Source organism: Cyanistes caeruleus, chromosome 6, assembly GCF_971803275.1.
Source record: "Cyanistes caeruleus chromosome 6, bCyaCae1.hap1.1, whole genome shotgun sequence".
In the NCBI taxonomy this organism is placed as follows: domain Eukaryota; kingdom Metazoa; phylum Chordata; class Aves; order Passeriformes; family Paridae; genus Cyanistes; species Cyanistes caeruleus.
The window spans coordinates 3,551,292-3,571,124 of NC_141706.1; the positions used below are offsets into that span (position 1 = coordinate 3,551,292).

Consider the following 19,833-nt stretch of genomic DNA (forward strand, 5'->3'; position numbering starts at 1 on the left):
AGCATCTGACAACTGCAATGTTCTTTCTTGGGGTTCCCAGAACTTTTTTTGGCCCCTCCATCCCCTGTAAATGCCACAGCAATTCTGGCATGGTCTTTAGTTTTCCTTTGATATTCACTGAAAGAAAGTATTTTATATGATGTTTCTTTAAGGTCCCCTAGTACAGTTTGGATATTTTTTGAAACATGAGATGCTAAATTAACCTGATAATTTGAGTATCAGTTTATTTCTCTGCATCTTTCTAATACTTACTTTAAAAAATTTGCCTGGTGTTAGAGATAAAATATATTCTGATTTGAAGACCTTATAATTTCTGAGGATTTAACTGAAACTCTTACACATCTGAATCACATTTCTGAGAAGAAAAGTGAGAGTCTTCAATCCTGTGGAATTTCAGAAAAACTTCTGGAAGAGAAGGAAACCTTTTATTAATGAGAAACATATATCTCAAAATAAAACATGCCTAAACTTCAGCTCTGATTCCAGGATTTCAAGGTGATCCAGGGTGAGTCATAGAGGTAAATCTAGCATTCAATGAACCTGATATATATATATATATATTAATTTATTTATATATAAATTTAGGCACATACATGACATTTGGTAGGTTTTCATGAAGGGATCAGTTCTACATTTGTGCATCTGAGAAAGTGAGGGGGCTCTTTTAAACAGGTTCTGTAGCTGAAGTACATGATGAGATTTTGTATTTGTGATTGGTGGTGCTGATAACAGGTTGATCATTTTATTTACTATGCATTGCAATATTTACTATTTAACACTTTAACATTTGCTATGCAACACAGTAACATTAATTTTAATATGTTGAGTATTTTCCCCTTTCAGTGGGCTGTAAAATCAAGTAGCTGTTTAAAATGAAGCTCCAAGATCAGGATCCAAGATGTGGATCAAAATGTGAGATGTGTTCCTGGAGGTTCAAGTGCACTTGATGAGCTGTAGAATCAGGGTGTTGATACACTTCTGGATGTGCTCTCCATCTGTGGAAACTTCATCTGAACATCTCCAGCACATAATGGAGATCTCAAAGTTCAACATTCAATCTTCAACATCCAGACCTGGATTTTCACAATGTGTCCAGTGAAGGAATGGAAGAAATTTTACTTTATCTGCTTAATAATTGCCTTTCAATGTCCTTTTCCAAGACTTACCTATATTTTCACATGGCTGTGAGGGGTCAAACACGAAGGGACAATGAAACCTGGCCAGCAGACACATTCCAAAGCAGAAAATTCCTTGTGGGACAAGGTAACTTTCATGCTGTCCACAGTCCCAAATGGAGAATTTCATGTAGTAAGTGCATCACAAGAATCAGCACTGATGACAGTTTGTTTCATTTATTCTAAATCTACCAATGCAGAGCAGCTTTCATTTTCTCTTCAGACATACTGTGTGAAGGTTGCTGTTTGAAAAGGAATACATGAAAAATATTTTTTGGTTTTGAAAAATGACAGGAAGTAAAATGAAACTTTCAAATTTGCTCTGTTGACCTTTAATGCTGAAACACCTAACTTCAGAGGCTGTTATTTCCATGACAGCATGGTACTGAGAGTTTAGATTTTTCAAGAAGCTTTTTCCCATTGTTTATTTCATCAATGTTCACCTGTAAATTACATAAAGTAAAAAAAAAAAAAAAAAGTACTTTCTTGGCACAGGGTCAATTTGGTCCACAGATGTCCTTTCATATTTGTTGTGATTATTTGCAGGTAACAGCTTTATGTGTTGAGTTTCTTTAATATACCAAATAATCTTAAATTACGGCAACAATGGTTTTACTGCCTTTGTAGAATATAACTCCATTCTTAATCACATGAACACACTTCTTGCAGCTGATAACAGGTAATTACAACTTGGAGTGTCTTAGGGTGACATAGCTGGACTTTAAATTATAAAACTTTATCTTTAAATTATTAAAACCTAAGCTTGATAGATTAACCTTGCTCAATAAAATAATTAATCAAGAATTGAAGCAAAAGTTGTCTGCTTCAGCAAGTGACTGTTATCTGTCAGTTTTAGTAGCCTTCACTTGCCAACACATCTATTGAAACAAGAGATTAAAAAATTACATGAGGGGTAGAAAAGGGGACAATATTAATTTATGTGAGCTCAACAGTCACTGAAGAGGAAGGACAATGGCAGTCACAGCAAAAACTGTTCCAAATAGCCATGTGCATTTCTATTAGTACTTTCCACCAGGGATGGTCTACAGTCACCCGTGACCTTAAAATTAGAAGGCAAAGTATTCTGCAAGGCAGTAAAATCCTACTCCTGAAAAGACTTAGTTATGCTTGATTTCTGCAAGCCAAGGGAACCATCCTGATGGTGGTGATGTTTAAAAGGCATTTGCTGTCTTTGCAGAATGAAGGTCACACATAAAAGGTAGCAGGTCCTGTGGAATACTTATTTTGAAACTTCAGATGGTCTTGCATGTTCATTACTTTCAAGGTTGAGAAGGTGGAAATGTTTTCCTTTTTGTTCTTGCACAGGGAATTCTGTTACTCTATAAACATTTACAATATGCTTGTGTGAGGTTAACTTTAAATATACATTCTCTGCAAGATGCTGATAAGAAAAAGCAAAAACTGAGAGGGCTTGTTGAAGCAAATCTATCAAATTACAGTATTGTTTTGCTCTTTTACTGAAAGTACTTTTACTAGCCACTTGAAGCTCATCCTTAATAGCCTTTTCACTGAAGAAGTCCCCAGTCAACAAATTTTATTGCTTTATACCTCTGAAAATGCAAGGCTGATGTCACAGAGCAAGAGACAAAAGCAAAGCTATCAGCTGTTACTGGAAGAGATATCACAAGTGTGCTAAAAAGAGAGTAAGGACACAGTAATTCATTTTAGTAGTGGTAAAAAATTCATTTCTTTGATCACAGTTAACTTTGAGTACCTCCTAAACTAGAAAAAAAAAATCAGTTTTCCATAATTTAATCAGTAGGTTACTCTAAAAACCACAGTGCAGGTCACCACTATTTCACTATGCAATGAATTAATTTCTTGATTCAAACACAGATTGAAAATTACCCTTTGAACATATCTTACCATGTCAGTGGTTTGCATTCACATGATTGCTTCATTCAAATACCTTCTGCTCATTTCAGAAGGAACTTCTGGACTTCTGAGCTAGAACTGAAATCTTCTTTAACATAGAAAATGCAAGACATCTAGACTTGGGAGGTTTGGGTGTTTTTATAAATTTCTTACACCATTATTGCTTACATGATCCACAGGTGTGAGGCAGTGAATATGGAAAATAAATGTTCCCAGTCCAAGTTTAAGGCATAGCTCTGGCTCCTCTGAGCAGCCACTTTTCCAACTGGCTTGGTCTGAGTTAACCCCCTGAGGACCAGCCTGGAGCACAACTGAGAGAGTTCTGGCCTTGTTTGTACCAGATTTTACCTGTGGCACCCATTTTGGGAATGCTCATAGAAGCTTGGGCAGGAACTGAAATCCCATCTGGAGCAATTTAATGATGAGCACAAGAACTGTTACATCAAAGTTTTTTGCAGCAAACCATTTAAAATTCACATCCACTCTAAAACAGTTATTTAAATATCTTTTACATTGAAATCTTACTTGATCAACTCTACATATGATATTTCTAATCAAGGGGATAACCCCCCACATTTTACATTGTAATTTTATGTGAAAAGTATAATGTATATGCCATGAAAAACTTGTATGTAATGAATTAGTTAAATATATTGTTTCTCATATTGTTAGCAGAAATGTTACCTTTTGACCTTCCTTTTGAGATTTTTTGGAACATTTGATGCTTCTGATAATAGTTTAATATTACTTTCTTCACATTGATTAAATACACTTCATACATCACTGAACAATGAGTAACATTCAAATAAGGCTGTCCATTGAACTGCCTGCAAAAATGATAAAGTAAAAAATTAATCTCCAAAGTAAAGTCAAGCCTGAAATTGAAATCTTTGATGCATACATTTCATAATTAGTTCATTCTGCTATATCTAAAATGCAAATACAGTGCTCTTAAAATAATTCAGCTCTTCCTGCATGGAGCATTAATGAATTGTTCTAGCTGCTGCACCTCTGACTTCGAAGGGTTCTGGAGTCATTTGACTTTTTTGTCATTTTCTTTGTTAAGTTGCTGAATTTTCCTTTTTCACAAAGTTACTTAAAATAGCCCTCCTTGTCTCTTGTGTTACTTTAACTCTCCTTCACCTCAGGGGAAAAAGAAGTTCAGAGAATATGAGCAGGATCAAAATTTAAGGATATAGTCGAGATCATTCCCCCATCCCTCTGCCATCACCAGTTTCTGACCATTTTTTAATGGTCCAGCTGCTGTAGGACTATTCTCTAAACCACAGCAGTGAAATTTTCCTGCCATGGGAGGTTTGTTGGCTTTTTATCCTGTTTTTATTTAGTTTTATTTTGTATTTACATGTTTAGGTTGGGTCTTTTTCCTCGATAACTTCCTTGTGGACCTCAGCAGCGTTCAGCCAGCAGAAGCAAGGCTTTGAGAATGGCCAAAAATGTTGTTGACACACCGTGTCTGACCTGAGATATGCCAGGAAAATGCTCTGTTTCCTTCCTGCAGCAATGATGGTGAGTGATAATGGAAAAAAAATAGATCATAATTGTTGCATTTTGAGTTTTCTTGGCCTAACTGCATCTTGAACACAAGTCCCTGACTTATCCAAGTATCTATATCATCCTCTGTATGGCTGAGTTCCTAATTTTTTGTGAAATTACTGACTAGTTTTTGGACTAAAACCTTGCAAGATGTTGAGAACTGAGAGGTTAAGTCATGAACAGTATCTGTATTAAATTAATAAGTCAGTAGTAATATTCTTTGTGTGTCACTTCTAATAAAATAAATCATTATATTCAAGGGTGAAAAAACTTTAAATATATGATGAAACTTTACTGATGAGTAGAAGAAAAAGAAATCTTACACTTTGGCCCAAAGAATATGGCCTTCCTCACTGTATGTAGAAAAAGAAATCTTCTGAAGTAAATGCTAAAATTCAGCTTATGAATAAGAAAAATCTTCAGTTCATAACATCTAAGCAAGAAAAATAATTATTAAAAGGATTATTTAATGCTTATGAAACATCAGTTTTCTCATATATTCTGAGAAAACCTATTTATAATCTGATAAAAGCAGAAAGCCAGAGTACTGACTTCTACTCAGCTGTGGTAGAAATCATAGAATCATAGAATAGGCTGGATTGGAAGGGACATTAAAGATCATCCAGTTCTGCCATGGCAGGGACTCCTTCCACTATCCCAGGTTGCTCAGAGCTCCATCCAACCTGGCTTTGAACATTTCCAGGGATGGGGCAGCCACAGCTTCTCTGGGCAACTGTGCCAGGGCCTCCCCACTCACACAACAAAGAATTTCCCCCTAAATCTGGTACAAAGCTACTCTTTTTCATTGTAAATCCTTCCCCCTTGTCCTGTCACTACATGCCCTTGTGAAAGTCCCTCTCCACTGCCCTTGCAGGCTCCCTTCAGATACTGGAAGGCCACAATTGGGTGACCCCAAAGCCTTCTCCTTTCCAGGCGGAACAATCCCGATTCTCTCAGCCTGTCCTCGTACAAGAGGTGCTCCATCCTCTGCTCTTGGTGGTCTCCTCTGGACTCGCTCCAGCAGGTCCCTGTCCTTCCTGTGCTGTGCCCCAGAGCTGGGTGCAGAGCTGCAGGTGGGGTCTCAGCAGAGCAGAGGGGCAGGATCCCTTCCCCACCTGCTCTCACTGCTCTGGATGCAGCCCAGGACGGGCTGGGCTCTCTGGGCTCCGGGTCCACGCTGCTGGCTCATGTCCAGCCTCTCACCCACCAGCACCCAAGTCCTTCTCCCCAGGGCTGCTCTGGATCTGCTCATCCCCAGCCTGGACTGACACCAGGGGCTGTCCTGATCCAGGTGCAGCACCAGCCCTTGGTCTTATTAAACCACAGGAGATTTCCATGGGCCCACTTCTTGAGCTTGCCCAGGTCCCTCTGGATGTCATCCCGTCCTTCAGGAGTGTCAGCTGCTCCACTCAGCTTGGTGTCACCTGCAAATTTCCTGAGGGAGACTCAACCTCTTTGTCTATGTCCTTGATGAGGATGTTAAATAGCACTTCATCCACCCATCATCCACAGCCATAGATACATCTCAGGAGGGAGCCCTGAGGACACCACTTGTCCCTGATGTCCATAGACATACAGAATGGGCATTTCTTTCACTATTGTTCCTCTGCAAATGAGCAAAACTCTTCGGTTGTGGTGGAAAACTGTGCACAGGAGGTGATGTAAAAGCAGCTTTCTTTTAAATGTATGTGTAATCCCCATAGCATCAGTCAGAGAGAAGGGAGGGATACCAACAGAGTAGAGGCACAGCAAAAAACCAGGAAAATATGTCAGAGAGGTGGCTGAAATAGATACAGATTTCACAGTGTACACACAGAATAATCCTGTCATATTGCTGGTGCCTCTGTCTCAGAATCAGGATAGAGACTGAGTAAAAAAGTACAGTCAAAACCACATCTTGAAAGCCCAGAAAGCATTCTGGGGAATGTAAACTTGGGATTAATGTTCAAAATTATGAGAGTCCCTTCAAAAAGTAAGATTCATACTGATTTTTACACAATAAAAGTTTGTTTTTGCCAACACCCTAGCAACATGTTGTGGTTAACCCTTTACAAAAGTAACAAAGGATTTGGTGACAGTTATATATTCGTAATTAGTTGCAGCTATATATTCATAATTAGCTACAGAAGTACAAGTACATCTGCAGCCAGACTTTCTGTGAGCAGGTGTTTTACTTCTGAGGAAAAAAAAAATTAAATAAGGAGCTGGAAGAGCAAAGAGAAGAAAAAAAAAATGACAATGCAAAAAACCAATTAGAATATGATTTGTAAGAAGTCTGGAACTCCACATTCCCATCTGTGATCCATAGATTTTAGCACAAGAAAGGAAGATATATAAAATACTTACAAGCCAGGTACACTGGTTTCGTATTATCATGGCACTTCAAGGGGCACTACAAAATACAGAAACCCAAACTTTAACCTAATGAGGCCAACATTCTTCATACAGGAATTCAGAATCAATGGACAAACCACAACAGGAAACCTGTTTTTTCTTGTTGTAGATGAGCACCCTATTCAATTCAGCCTTTGGAAATTTAAGTGTTGTGGACACTGTGATGAGACTGTGCTGCTCACATTTTATGAACAAGGCTTGTCCTTTTTGGAAATAATATCTTATGACCAAGCTGGCATAGATGTTGAACTATTTGTAGTTTCAAGAAGTTTTTCAAGAAGTTATAGATCAAAAGTGGTGAGAGTAAAATAAGATCTGGTTTGGAATTGGGAACTATGAGAAGACTGAGAAAGAAAAGGAGGGGAAGGGATGAGGATGGGGTAGGGAGCCAGAATCCAAATAAAAGTAAGAAGTATTTTTGGGAGAACAGGTTAAACTTGCACTGATCACAGATTTTTACTTCCTCTGGTGAACACTAGTGTGCTCCCTGTCACATAAGATGAATATCTGCAAGAATTCAAAAGCAGTTTCAAATACAGATGATTGAGTGTGAAAGACCCACAGCCTTCCTAAATGCAGCCAAATTTCTCTAACCTTCTGTAGATGTAATACTTGTGTGTGATTTTATTTGTAAAACAAGAATATTTGAGCTGAGAAATTAGAAGTGTGCAAGCTAATAGGAACAAATTAGGAATAAAGCAGAAGACTGTAGACACTGTAAACCTTATTTGGAGCTGGAGAATTTTTGTTCTGTGTGGAATTTTTTTGCTTTGTTTTTTTTTTTTTTGTTTTTGGGCCATCACAAGATTAAATTCAAATTCTAAGTATCTGTGTCAAGGAAAAGGAAAAAACAAACCATAAAAATATAAAAGCCTTCCTTACATAATACATATTAGAATTTCAGAGGGAGCACATGTTGGAATAAGACTGGAATAGGACTATCAGTTTTTCACTATTACATTACATCTACATTACATCTACATTACATATACATTTCTCTATTACATCTATTTTATCATGTTTTTCTCTATTACAAATTCTAAACAGTTTCCACAACAGTCACCTCAGGCCACAGCATCAAGGTAAGAGCCAAGGATTTTTAAGTAACAGTGACAGCACTAAATACAGTGTTGTTTTTCTCAGCAGCCACCCCAACACTGAACCTCTAAAAAATTAAGAAATCACCCTATGCTCAATGACATAATTCCCATTAATCTTTAACCAACCCCCACCATTGCAGAATAAGAGCATTATGCTTGTTTCAACATTTTACCATGTAAGTTTGTTTGAATTTCTAGTGAATTTTCTAGTGAAACAGAAGCAGCCCAGCTTGTCTGAAAAGAATTGAGTTGTTGAAACAGCAGAGGTGTGCAGAGGGCAATGAAAATGCAAGAGGAGCTGGAAGAAGCAGCTGCATTTCCTGCATGGAGCAAGAGATGGCGATATTTTCTTATGTTGGGAGAGTTAGATACGGTATCTCACTCAAAAACAACTATAAATCATATATTGACACTTATTGAAACCCAGCATAAAAGCTGTTTCTCAGGAACTCAGTGCATGCACCACTTATGGGTAAATGTTTTAGGAGCAGACTACCATGTGAAAATGCCTTTTTTACATATCCAGAACTTAAATATAAAAACATCCCAAAGACTTTCCCTGCTCAGGTCACTCTCTGGGTTTAATTGCTGAGTGGCCTTTCAGCCTAGGAGATGATACGATGTGAAAGAGTAGCAGGGCAAAGATGCTCCCCTCGGAGCGTGGTTAATAAAAGAGATTTCACCTGTTTAGAAAAGCTGCACTCCACAGGTCTGGGAGAGGTGAAGAGGCTAATTTAGCTACTTGCTGAAAAAGACTCCATAAATTCCCTGTGCAGCACTGCACATGTACTTGGCCTTTGCATGTGAGGAGAAGGGAAATGAAAGCGCTGCCAAGCCCTGGGAGTGTCCAGAGAGCCAGGAGACCGTGACTCCCCCCAGTATCCACTGGGAGATGCCCAAGTGAGTTGCCATAATTTCTTCTGTCTTGTCCATAAAGCAAACCAACTGGGAGATCAATCTCCTGGCCAAGTGTTCCTCTAGTATTTCAAATTAATAAAAAGTGAGCTTCTCCTGTCTGGCATAGAGGACAGTAAATCACACGTGGGACTGTAGCTGCTCCACAGCCAGCTTCCTACACACCAGAAAATATCCTGGGGTCTGGTTCCTAGAAAAGAATATTCTTGTATTAACATAATACTAGAAAAAAAAAAAAATAATTATACACACACACACATATATAGACACATAGAAATTAATCCTTAGATGAAGGACACAGAATGTGTTTGCTGCAAGAACATATTTGGCACAAAAATGTAGTTTTATCTTCTCTTTGATATCTTTATATCCAGCAATTCACATGCCAAGTCAAAACATGAAATGAATTCTTGCTTTTTAATACACAAATACTCCTGGAACGAAAACATTGGTGAAATAGATTACAGGAGGGATTCCCAAAAGGCAAGAATGAAGAATCATTTGAGAGTTTGAACTGGTAAAAATCACAACAATGGCCTTACACTTTCTTTGGGATATCTTTCCTTGCAGTTTCTTTTCCTTTGCTTTTTCTGTTTTTCTTTTTAAATACAAGCTTCCAATTCCAAATCCACAAGATTGCAACATACTTACTCATCTAATATAGTTCAAGGAAGTTTGAGTCAAAAGTATAAACTCTAAAGGCTAATGTTTGTATAAAGCTATCAATATCTCAAGTTCACAGAACCTTTTATCAGCATGAAATTAAGCTGTTTTATTATTCAGCTCTCGAAGGTCTTTGCAAGATGTTACAAAGTGTGACCCTGTGGTTTGAGCTCAGCACAGCACAAGCCCTGCCTTCCCTTCCCTGGTTTTGGGAGTGGGGGACCCTGCCCTGGCTGCTGGGACTGAGGTTACAGCAGTGGAAAAGTCTCCAGAGTGCAAAGAGAACAGCAATTTAAAGTGTTGCACTGGCTCATGTGTGTGTCAAAGCCCCGGTGTCACCAACACAAACTCTTCACTTCTCCTTAGAAAATTAACACAAGATCACAGATGGTTGTCTGGCTGCCCTTTATTGTGTTTGGGAAAGAATTGGGTTTAATGCTTTAATAGGTCTTCAATATTCCCCTGTCATTTCCTTACTTTATTAGGCATTACTTCCTGCAAAGAGTCTCACAAATGAATTTGAAGAAAGCTTAATGTGCTGCTGTAATGACAGATTGCTTTCAGGGCTGATCTCAAGGAACTTTCTTCCCATCTCGCTAATGAATCACACTCATTCAATAGTGGGCTGCTGGATAGATATGGGAAGTGCTCTCTGCTTTAAAGCTTTCCCAACATGAAGAATGATCTTAGGGCCACAATATCATCAAACAAAAATAGGATATTGTTACAGAGGCTCAGATTAATATTATTATAATGAACCCAGACATTATGTCCTTCAAAAACCAGAGAGAAAACATCAGCATGTATGCACTATTTGCCTTTAATCAGAGACACACTGACAATGTACGAAATGCCAATAGTTTTATAGATTGCTGTGCAGTTTAATACTTTTTTCTCTACCTTTTTTTTCCCTTAAGAGATGAAATCCACAGCAGCAGCGTGACAGAAGATATATTAAATCAGTCAGGGAACCCATGAAGAGAGAAACTCTGTCTTTCAGCAGTAACAACAGAAATTCAAAGTAGGTTTCATGAACAGAGAAAAGTGTCTGACTCCAACAGCAGTTCTGTCTGCATCTCCTGTAAATCAAAACTAATCCATAATACTGAGGATTTATATGCCTGGGACTATATTTTCAAGTTCTTCTACACATTTCTGATAAGCCAACTTTTCATTATATCTCATCTTGTTTAACAATTTTACAAAAACTAGAGTTCAAAGAAAAACTTATTAGAGTTCACTTATTTAATTACTCACAGATTAATTAAAATGTTTTTACTCTCCTAACTCCCTTTTTACTATTGTTCTCAAAAAAAAATAAAGAACCACATGCTCTTTTGTTTTTCTTCTGTAGGATTCAACATAATTTTTTCTTTATATTGAATTTTTTGTTTTCCAGAGATGATGTTCTCTGCCTGTTATTATAAAAATACTTCATTTTGAGCTGGCCATGACTGTGTTGCATGAACAGTATCACTCCTGAATTGCTGCTGCAATATTTTGTGTTTAACCAGGCAAGTTTCCACTGTGTTCTATGGTTATGGAACCATTTATGTTGGGAAACATCATCAAGATCAGCTGTTATACTCACACTTATTCTGGTGGCTTCTTTTTGAGAAAATAACTATGGTCAGATTGCTCTCACAGGTAATGGAAATCAAAATAAAGGTTAACAGAAGCACTGGAATGTATGAATAGCATCAATAAAAATATGAAAATGGGGAGTGATTGCTTTTGCATCTCTTGATTTTGTGTTTGTTGGGTTTTTTTTCACTTAGTAGTGTCTTTATCTCAGCTCATGAGGTTTTCCTCACTTTTGTCCATGCTGTTCTCTCCCCCATCCCACAGGGTGGGTATGAACTGCTGGCTGGAGTCAACCTGCTTCAACATGCTGCAGATATGGCACAGGAATAGAAACCAACTTAAAATCCCTTTAGACTCACTAGATTTTATTCTGAATTTGGCCTAGTGATTTTTATTTTATTTTATTTTATTTTATTTTATTTTATTTTATTTTATTTTATTTTATTTTATTTTATTTTATTTTATTTTATTTTATTGTATTGTATTGTATTGTATTGTATTTTATCTTGTTTCATTTAATTTCATTTTTATTTTATTTTATTTTATTTTATTTTATTTTATTTTATTTTATTTTATTTTATTTTATTTTATTTTATTTTATCTTATTTTACTTTATTTTATTTTAGTTTAGTTTAGTTTACTATTTTATTTTATTTTATTTTATTTTCTTATTTTATATTATTTTACTTTAGTTTAGTTTAGTTTAGTTTAGTTTACTTTTTATTTTAGTTTAGTTTAGTTTAGTTTAGTTTAGTTTTATTTATTTTATTCTTTTACTCCTAAAGCATCAGGCTGCATTTTGCAAAGTCCTAAATTCCATGTGATTACCTGTCCACATTTCATATAACAAGCTGCCAGGCAAAATGAAGGTGGTGTTCAAACAACTTTTTTCCCTCCTGAGGGTCTGAAATTATTTTGAAATGTGAACTTTGTACCATACCAGTATTTTCTTTAATTTCTGCCAGTGTAAGGCACTTAAAGAATGCTTTCCATGGTGGAGGAAGACTTTTCTTTTGCAGTATAAAATATTGTGCCTTTAAAAATAACAACTGGGAATATCAAGGAAAAATAGCAATGGGTTTTTTTTCTGTGGAAATATGATATAGTGCAGGGCAGGGATCACATGTATCTAAATGATATAGGGAGCAGAGTTAATGACAAATATTTCCTTCTCTCCTTGTCTGAAAAGATCACCACTATGTGGTAATTGTGAAAATCCCAGACACTGAAAATCTGTGACTTCCTGGGGAAGGCTCAAACAAGAAACTTTTTAGGCCTGACTGTCTTTTCAAGTTTGCTCATCCCATCAAAAAATGTATCTCCTTCCAGTTCTTCACCACACTGAAATTTCTGTATTTTCATGTTTCTCATGAACAGAATCTCATGAACAGAATTTTTTATTGTAGGAAATAGCAGGAATGGTTATTCATTCCTGAAGGATTCATTCCTGAGGATGAACTGGGAAAATTCAGAGATATTCCAGAACACATTTGAGAAATTTCCTTGTCCATTGAAAGAGAAAAGAGCCACTCCTGTCATTGTAGAGTTCTGAGTCAGATTAAAACCAGCAAACACTCATTTTACACCCAGAGAACAGCCTTTAAAATACATTAATTTCCCCTCCAAAGAACAGAAGAAAGAGAGGACTTGGAGTTTATTTGGGGACCATCCCCTGTTGCTGAAGGCCCTCAAAGAGAATTACACAACACCATTCTGAGATTATCCTGCAGAGAGGATCAAACCCTGGTGACAGAGGATTCATAAATGCAGAACCCAGAAGGAGTTTTTGCCCAAAAAAATTCAGCTGAACGAGTGGGATCTTCTTTAGCTGAGTTACAGTTACTTTGTGCTACACAAATGTGCTGTTCCCCTCTTTGGTGGCAGCCCAAGGAAGTGTCACAGGCTGTAAAAGGACAACAGCCACATTAAGGACACAAGTGTGAAGGGAAAACTAAAAGTGTGATGCTGGTGAAGAGGTGACTGCAGTGGACATTGCAAGTAAAAAAGAAAACCTCAAAGTTTCAGTTAACTCGACTTTTTTGTGTGTGAAATTGCAGATAGATTGTTTTTCTTATCTATAGTATTTTTTTAAGGAGCTAAAAGAAGATTTTTTTCCAAGTGTATGCTTAAAACTATCAGTGGAAAACCTTTACTTTGATTTTTATTTTCAATAACTCTAAAATAACTCTATTAGAAAATCCATTAACACTGGATAAACACACTGGTTATATTTGTGTTTTAATAGGATCTCTTTGGACTAAGAATGAGTTGCACTATGTACAGATATTACTTGGAAATGTTTGTGAAATGTTGAAGGGAATACACTTCTAAGGCCAGAATTCCACATCATCCAGAGCAATGATGTGACTAATTGGAAAGCATAATTAATGTCACTGTATGTACAAATTTTACTGGTTGCTGCCTAACTGACCATTACTTTTACAAATTTTTAATCTATGTACACAACTGCAGTCATTGCACAGGTTAATGAAATGCTATTGAAAATCAGATTTGGTGTAAAGGTTATATTAAATAAATATCAGGCTACTTACAAATTATTAATTGATCAGTATTGACTGCAAGATGATATACATTTCAGAATAGGCTTCTGATGAATTTTTATGATATTACTGTTAATCATTTTTATTTCTTACTTGATAGACCTGGGAGTATGTAAAGATTGATTGCTCTTAATGCCTTTAAAATAATTTGAAGAAGGCTCCCCAGGCACAGCATCAAGTGGGTTCAGGAAGAACTTGGACACCTGATGTGATTTGGGGTGTCCTGTGCAGGGTCAGGAGCTGGGCTCCAGCTCAGCATCTCCTGTGATTCCATTGGAATCCTCATTCCATTTTATAGGGTGGTCAATTGAAAGAGTAATAAAATGGAAACAACTATGTGAGGTTAGCTAAAAGGTTAGCTAGAAGATTCATGACAAATCTAAAAATACCAAGGAATTTCATGTTAAATTCACGGTTATATTTTTGGGTGGAAGTCCTGTAAATTCAGATCAGATCAGAATTACAACCATCCCCAAATATCACTGCAGTTATTGAAAGTTTTTAAATTGAGGTTGTGCAATCAATTCCAGGATTTAGATACCACAGAAATGGTGGCTCAGAAGTCACAACTTGCTCCATACAATCCCACTGAATTAATTACACTCAAGGCATGTGGACAGACAATAATGCAGAGGAAAGAACAGAAATGAAGTTTTATTTTGTGAAATATGTAACTGCTACACACAGGAATAATCTTTTTGGGTTGTGTCTCTCTGTCCTTGTTAGTTTTAATTGTATAATAACCTATTTCATGGAGTGAAGAGATAATAATATATTTAATATAATTTGGATTGTAACAAGCTCCTGAGTGTGGAACAATAATCAGGCTCTCTGACTCCTTCAGTGACTGCCTGAACAATTAAAGCCTGCCATAAAAACAGGGGGTGGACAGCACCTACCCTGTTTTTGAGGGTAGTTTTTGGGTTTTGATTGGTTTTGGTTCTTTCCACAAGGAGTGTGGCTGATTCCTTTTTAATGCTCATCAGGTGCACAGAGCCTGAACCTGCCCAGACCTGCTGGGTCACAAACCTGGGTACTGGATACTCTCTCAGCACTGAAGAAAGCTGAGAATAAAGTTATTTACATGCACTATTCGCTGATTTACCTTCACTATTACATGCACATTTCACTATTACATAGTGAAGCCTGATTAGAGGGACTTAGGGGAAAAAAAAATCCCCAAAACAAACCCTTGGGAAGATACTGTATTAAACCAAGAAGAGTGAAGTACTCTTCTGTGAAGAGTACTTTTGTTTTGTGGGTGACTTCCTTGGTTTTCAGTGCCTTCCATCTTCAATCCCTTTTTATGCACCAAAGAAAGTGCCTTGCTATTTCAGCTGAAGTTCAGGGAGTGCTGCATACCTCAGTTCCTCTGAAAATACCCACCAAAAGTTGTATTTTAACCCTCCAAGCAATTTCTACTTCATAGTGATTAGATCCACACCTACTCAATTGATAATTTTTTTTTTTTCCCCTTTTTCCTTATTTCTTCTTCCAGCTCCTAACCAATGTTCACTTCTGCTTTGTCCATCCCTGGTGAAGCTTCATTCTCACCCTCTGAAAATCAACACCATTTTACCTGGCTGATAAAAACGACCAAGCTCAATAAAAGGTGATAATAAAAGGATGATTGTGTGGTAGTTATCACTCTGTAGGTATAACTGGTAACAGCAGGGATTCTGACATATCAGCCTTTCTTCAACAACTGCCAATGCCACTTCTTTTTTATGCTTTTGCTAGCAGAACTGAATTGATGGGCTAAGAATGTACATACTTCAGCTGGCTTTAATGAGTGCCAGAGAATTAATAGGTGGGAAAGAAGTTAAACAAACTCATCTTTTGCAAAGCTGTGATGTTGGAAAGGATTTGGATTATCAGAAATATCAGAAATAAATTCAAAAAAGAGGGAAATCTAGAAAGGGAAAGCCAAGGAAAAAAAAAAAAAAAGGAAAATAAATACTTTAAAAACCATGGGGAATTTTAGATTTAATTTTTAATTAAAAATTTTAATTTTTTAATTTTAGAATGTTTAGTAGTTTGTCTGGAACTGATGTGCTATAGAATATGAGTGTAAATCCTATTTGGGACTACTCACTTCAAACAAAAACAGCACTGCAATTTTCAAACCCCACATTTAATGCCTTGTGTGCATTGAGTGTTTTTCTGTATTTTTCTGTATTTTTCTGTGTTTTTCTGTGTTATTCTGTGTTATTCTGTGTATTCAGGGCAGATAACAGAATGTGCAGTGCATTATTCCACCCATTTAATAGCAGAGATGTTTTTTCATGTGCTTCAAATGCAGATTTTCTCCCTCCCCTAAAAGAGCTTTGTATCCTTAATATTGTGCAGTGTTAAATTTTGAGTTCTAGGTAATTCTAAAACAAATGAGACACAAATTCCTGTAGTGATGCTGTTCACAACTTCAGATTAAAGTCATTGTCTGTGCATTAATGGTGTGAGACTTGAAAGACCCTTTGCTCTTTGTATATCTTCTTTTAGCATAAGGAATATAAATTTAAGACAGGGACTTTCTGACTTATCTAGGACTTTCTCTTAAAACATCCTACCTGAGCTATGGTTTAAAAATACAAATTCCAGGACTGACAAACTCTTTTTGTGCTAAAGAAAAAGTGCAGAGGTTTTCATTTGCCTGTATATAATACAAATTTGACTGATTATGGTGGTTACCTGTTTGGCTCAACCTATTTGTGCAGTTAAATAATTTATTTTTTTTGTGATAAGCATTATTAAAAAAAAATAAATAAATATCAGATTTAGGAATTGAATTCCTAATCCTTCTGTTGTATTCGAAATATTCTATTTTATTGCTTGTATGACTTTATCACTGTATGAATTTTTACAGTTAAAATACTATGATTCAGTACAAAGTATCTCAGGTAGCCCTTGTCAAAATACAGAGAAATTCAATCTTGATTGAACCTTTCAATCTGCTTCTATGCTGGTTTTAAACTTTTATAAACATATGAAAGTATAAATACTGTGATATCTGATTTTTTGCATTTGACATACCATTCAGTTTTAGCCAAAAATTAACTCAGAATTATAATAAAATTAAAATATAGATCTAAAATTTAAATCTAAACAAAAAAATTCGATTTGAAAGCTGCTATCTTCATACTACAGATAACTGACTGCTGTCACTGAAAGAAGTAGATGAGTAAATCTGATCCTCCAACCTCCCTGTTGTTAAAGCCAAGGTTTTAAAAGAATGTTACCCTGGCACTAGAATATCAAATTTTCTGCTAAAAAAATAAAGATCAGCTGGGAATTACCACACATTTTGTGCCCATCTTACATTGTTTAAACAGAATGGTAAGGCAGCAGTCTCAGTAAATGTTATGGTTAAAGCCCCAAATCCCTGCACTGGGTTTCCATTAGGCTGAACAGCAGAAGTGAAATTTGACCCAAATGAAATGCAAGGGACCTTCAAAACCTACAGAAAACAGAAATTAAAGGATTGGTGGTGCTACATTTTATTTATCCTGTACAACAGACACCAAGAGCCCAGGTGGAATTCAAACACTTGGTAGAAAATGCTTCCCTTTGTACTCAACACAATAAACCAGAAAAACCAAAATGGACAGGCAGTGAAGTTCTTTTGGGGAGGTAAATACAAATGACATAATATAATGTAATATAATTAAATATAATTAATATATATTAAATATATATATTAAATATAATTAATATCATTAAATATAAAGACAATTTGGCTTGACATGTGTTGGAGACATCTTTAAACCCTTCAGACACGTGAAGACCAAAATGGCTGAAGAGTTTTATGGAGAGTACAAAAGAAAAGGGAATATTTTTTTCCTTTGTTAAAGATCCTCACACTTGTCCATTCCTCAGCAGTTTCCTGAGCAGGTTTAATAATTCCTGGGGTTTCTTAGTCCTTCACAAAGTAATTTCTGATTCGTCAAAGATCATCTTCATCTAAAAAACTAAGATTCATGACCTAAACAAAATCTGTTCTTGAGGCCCCTCAGTTGTTTCAGAAAACATTACTGAAGGCATATATCAAAAGGCAGTCTTATGTTCCACTCCTGATCTTTAAATTTATTTTTTTTTACTTCTACTATAAAGTTTTTTCTATACAAAGAATTACAGTAATTTTTCCTTTCTTGTAATTAACCAAACAACTATAAAAATGTAGCAAGAAAATGAGATTTTTTACTATACCGGATGTGAAAAATTCATTTTTCTGGATTTTATTTTCCTTTTAATGGGTTTCAGTAAAAATCTAACTTAAGTTATTTACCCAAATTTTTTTCTATAATCCTGGAAGATCTCAGGGGTGTTCCTCCCTTGTCTTCCAGCAGTAATGGTTCACACTTGACAATAGTTTTAGTACAAAGACTGTTTTTTTCAAACATCCAAAGAGAGAATGGCCTTTTACACATCTCAGTGTTTTTTCATCATGGACCATTCAGCAATGTGACCTTCTACTCCTGTGATATTAATGGTGATTATGGTTATTATTTTAGCATAATAAATAATATTTATTAGATTTTTCTTCCTGGTCGTCTTCTCCTTCTGTGGTATAACTGTTATAACTCAACCTTTTATTAAATTCTGATTTATTAATGTTCAGTGTGTGAACAAATGAATGAAATAGTGTTGGTAGCTTAAATTAAACTAGTAAGATCAGAATAAATTCTTTATTCTAGCACGTTAGAAACTTTGTCTAGGTTTCATTTTTCAGGGTAAGAGCTTTAATCAGTGGGTACACTTTAATAGGGTGGCACAATACCATCTTCACTGCCTGATGGAAGTGTGGAATACTGGAAAAGTAAAGGCCAAAAAAAAGCATTTAAAATAAATACAATTTTTTTTTTGCACTTTGAAATATTTTTGTTAATCCACCTGATTTCTTGAACTTCTTCAGGGCACTTAGTTATTTTTCACTCTTCTCCTTTCTAAGAGGTATTTTCCATAATAGCTCTGATTATAATAATTGATTAATACAAATCCCTATGAATCAATTAATGGGACCATTATATGAACTGGGAGCTATAGATTCACTGTATCTATTTTTAACAGATGGGGGGAAAAAAGTGATGATACTTATTTAGAAAATAATACATTTTTTACTGACCTAGATGCCAAAAAACTCAGAAGGAGAAAGCTACAAGATTGATGCCATAAAGCATCCTGCAAGGCACTGCTTTGAGTGGAGTTAGGAGTTTTTGTAGGAAGGTTTTATGAGCTGTAAGTATTTTTGCAATTCCAAACTTGTTCATGCAATTTTAGCACTTACATCTTTCGACCTAGAAAAGCCTTTGTGCCATATGAAGCTGTGTCTGTACAGATTGTTTTTGGCAAAAGGGATCTCTTATGGGGCATTGGAAGAATAATATTGTCTATTTTGAGAAAGAAAACTATCAGAAAGCAAGTCAAAAGGGGTGAAACGTTCAGGCTCCCTCTAAAGAAAAGAGTAGAATTCACTGGAGTTTTTACAAATCCATAAACATCACTCAAGACAGGTGTAAGGCACTTAATATTAATATATTATTATTATTATTATTATTATTATTATTATTATTATTATTATTATTACTTAATAATTTATTAATAGAATATTATTATAATATATAATAATGTATATACTATACTATACTATACTATACTATACTATACTATACTATTATATTATATTATATTTATTATATATTATATAATATCTAAAATATAATATCTAAAATATAATATAATATCTAAAATATAATATATTATATTAATATTATATAATAATTATTATATGATAGTTTATTAATATAATTTATTAGTATTTTATAATAATAATAAACCTCAAGGTGGAAAACCCCAACAGTTTAAAAAATAGAGTAAAATATATCAGTGTTTATCACTGTGTACCTGAGCTGTTGTCATGTAGCAGGTGCTCTCCTAGAGCAATTCTAAATAGAAAGCACGGGCAACATAAAGTAAAATTGGGTTATTTTCAAGCAA

The 19,833-nt window shown here is 35.6% G+C and overlaps 1 long non-coding RNA gene across 1 annotated transcript; it reads left to right on the forward strand.

The window, feature by feature from the left end:
• Positions 1-843: 843 nt before the first annotated feature.
• Positions 844-15,469, forward strand: LOC111930418 (uncharacterized). Its single transcript, XR_015288696.1, has 5 exons — positions 844-1,263; positions 4,443-4,598; positions 10,615-10,718; positions 11,097-11,211; positions 15,341-15,469. It is a non-coding gene; the product is annotated as an uncharacterized LOC111930418 (long non-coding RNA).
• The last annotated feature ends 4,364 nt before the right edge of the window (positions 15,470-19,833 follow it).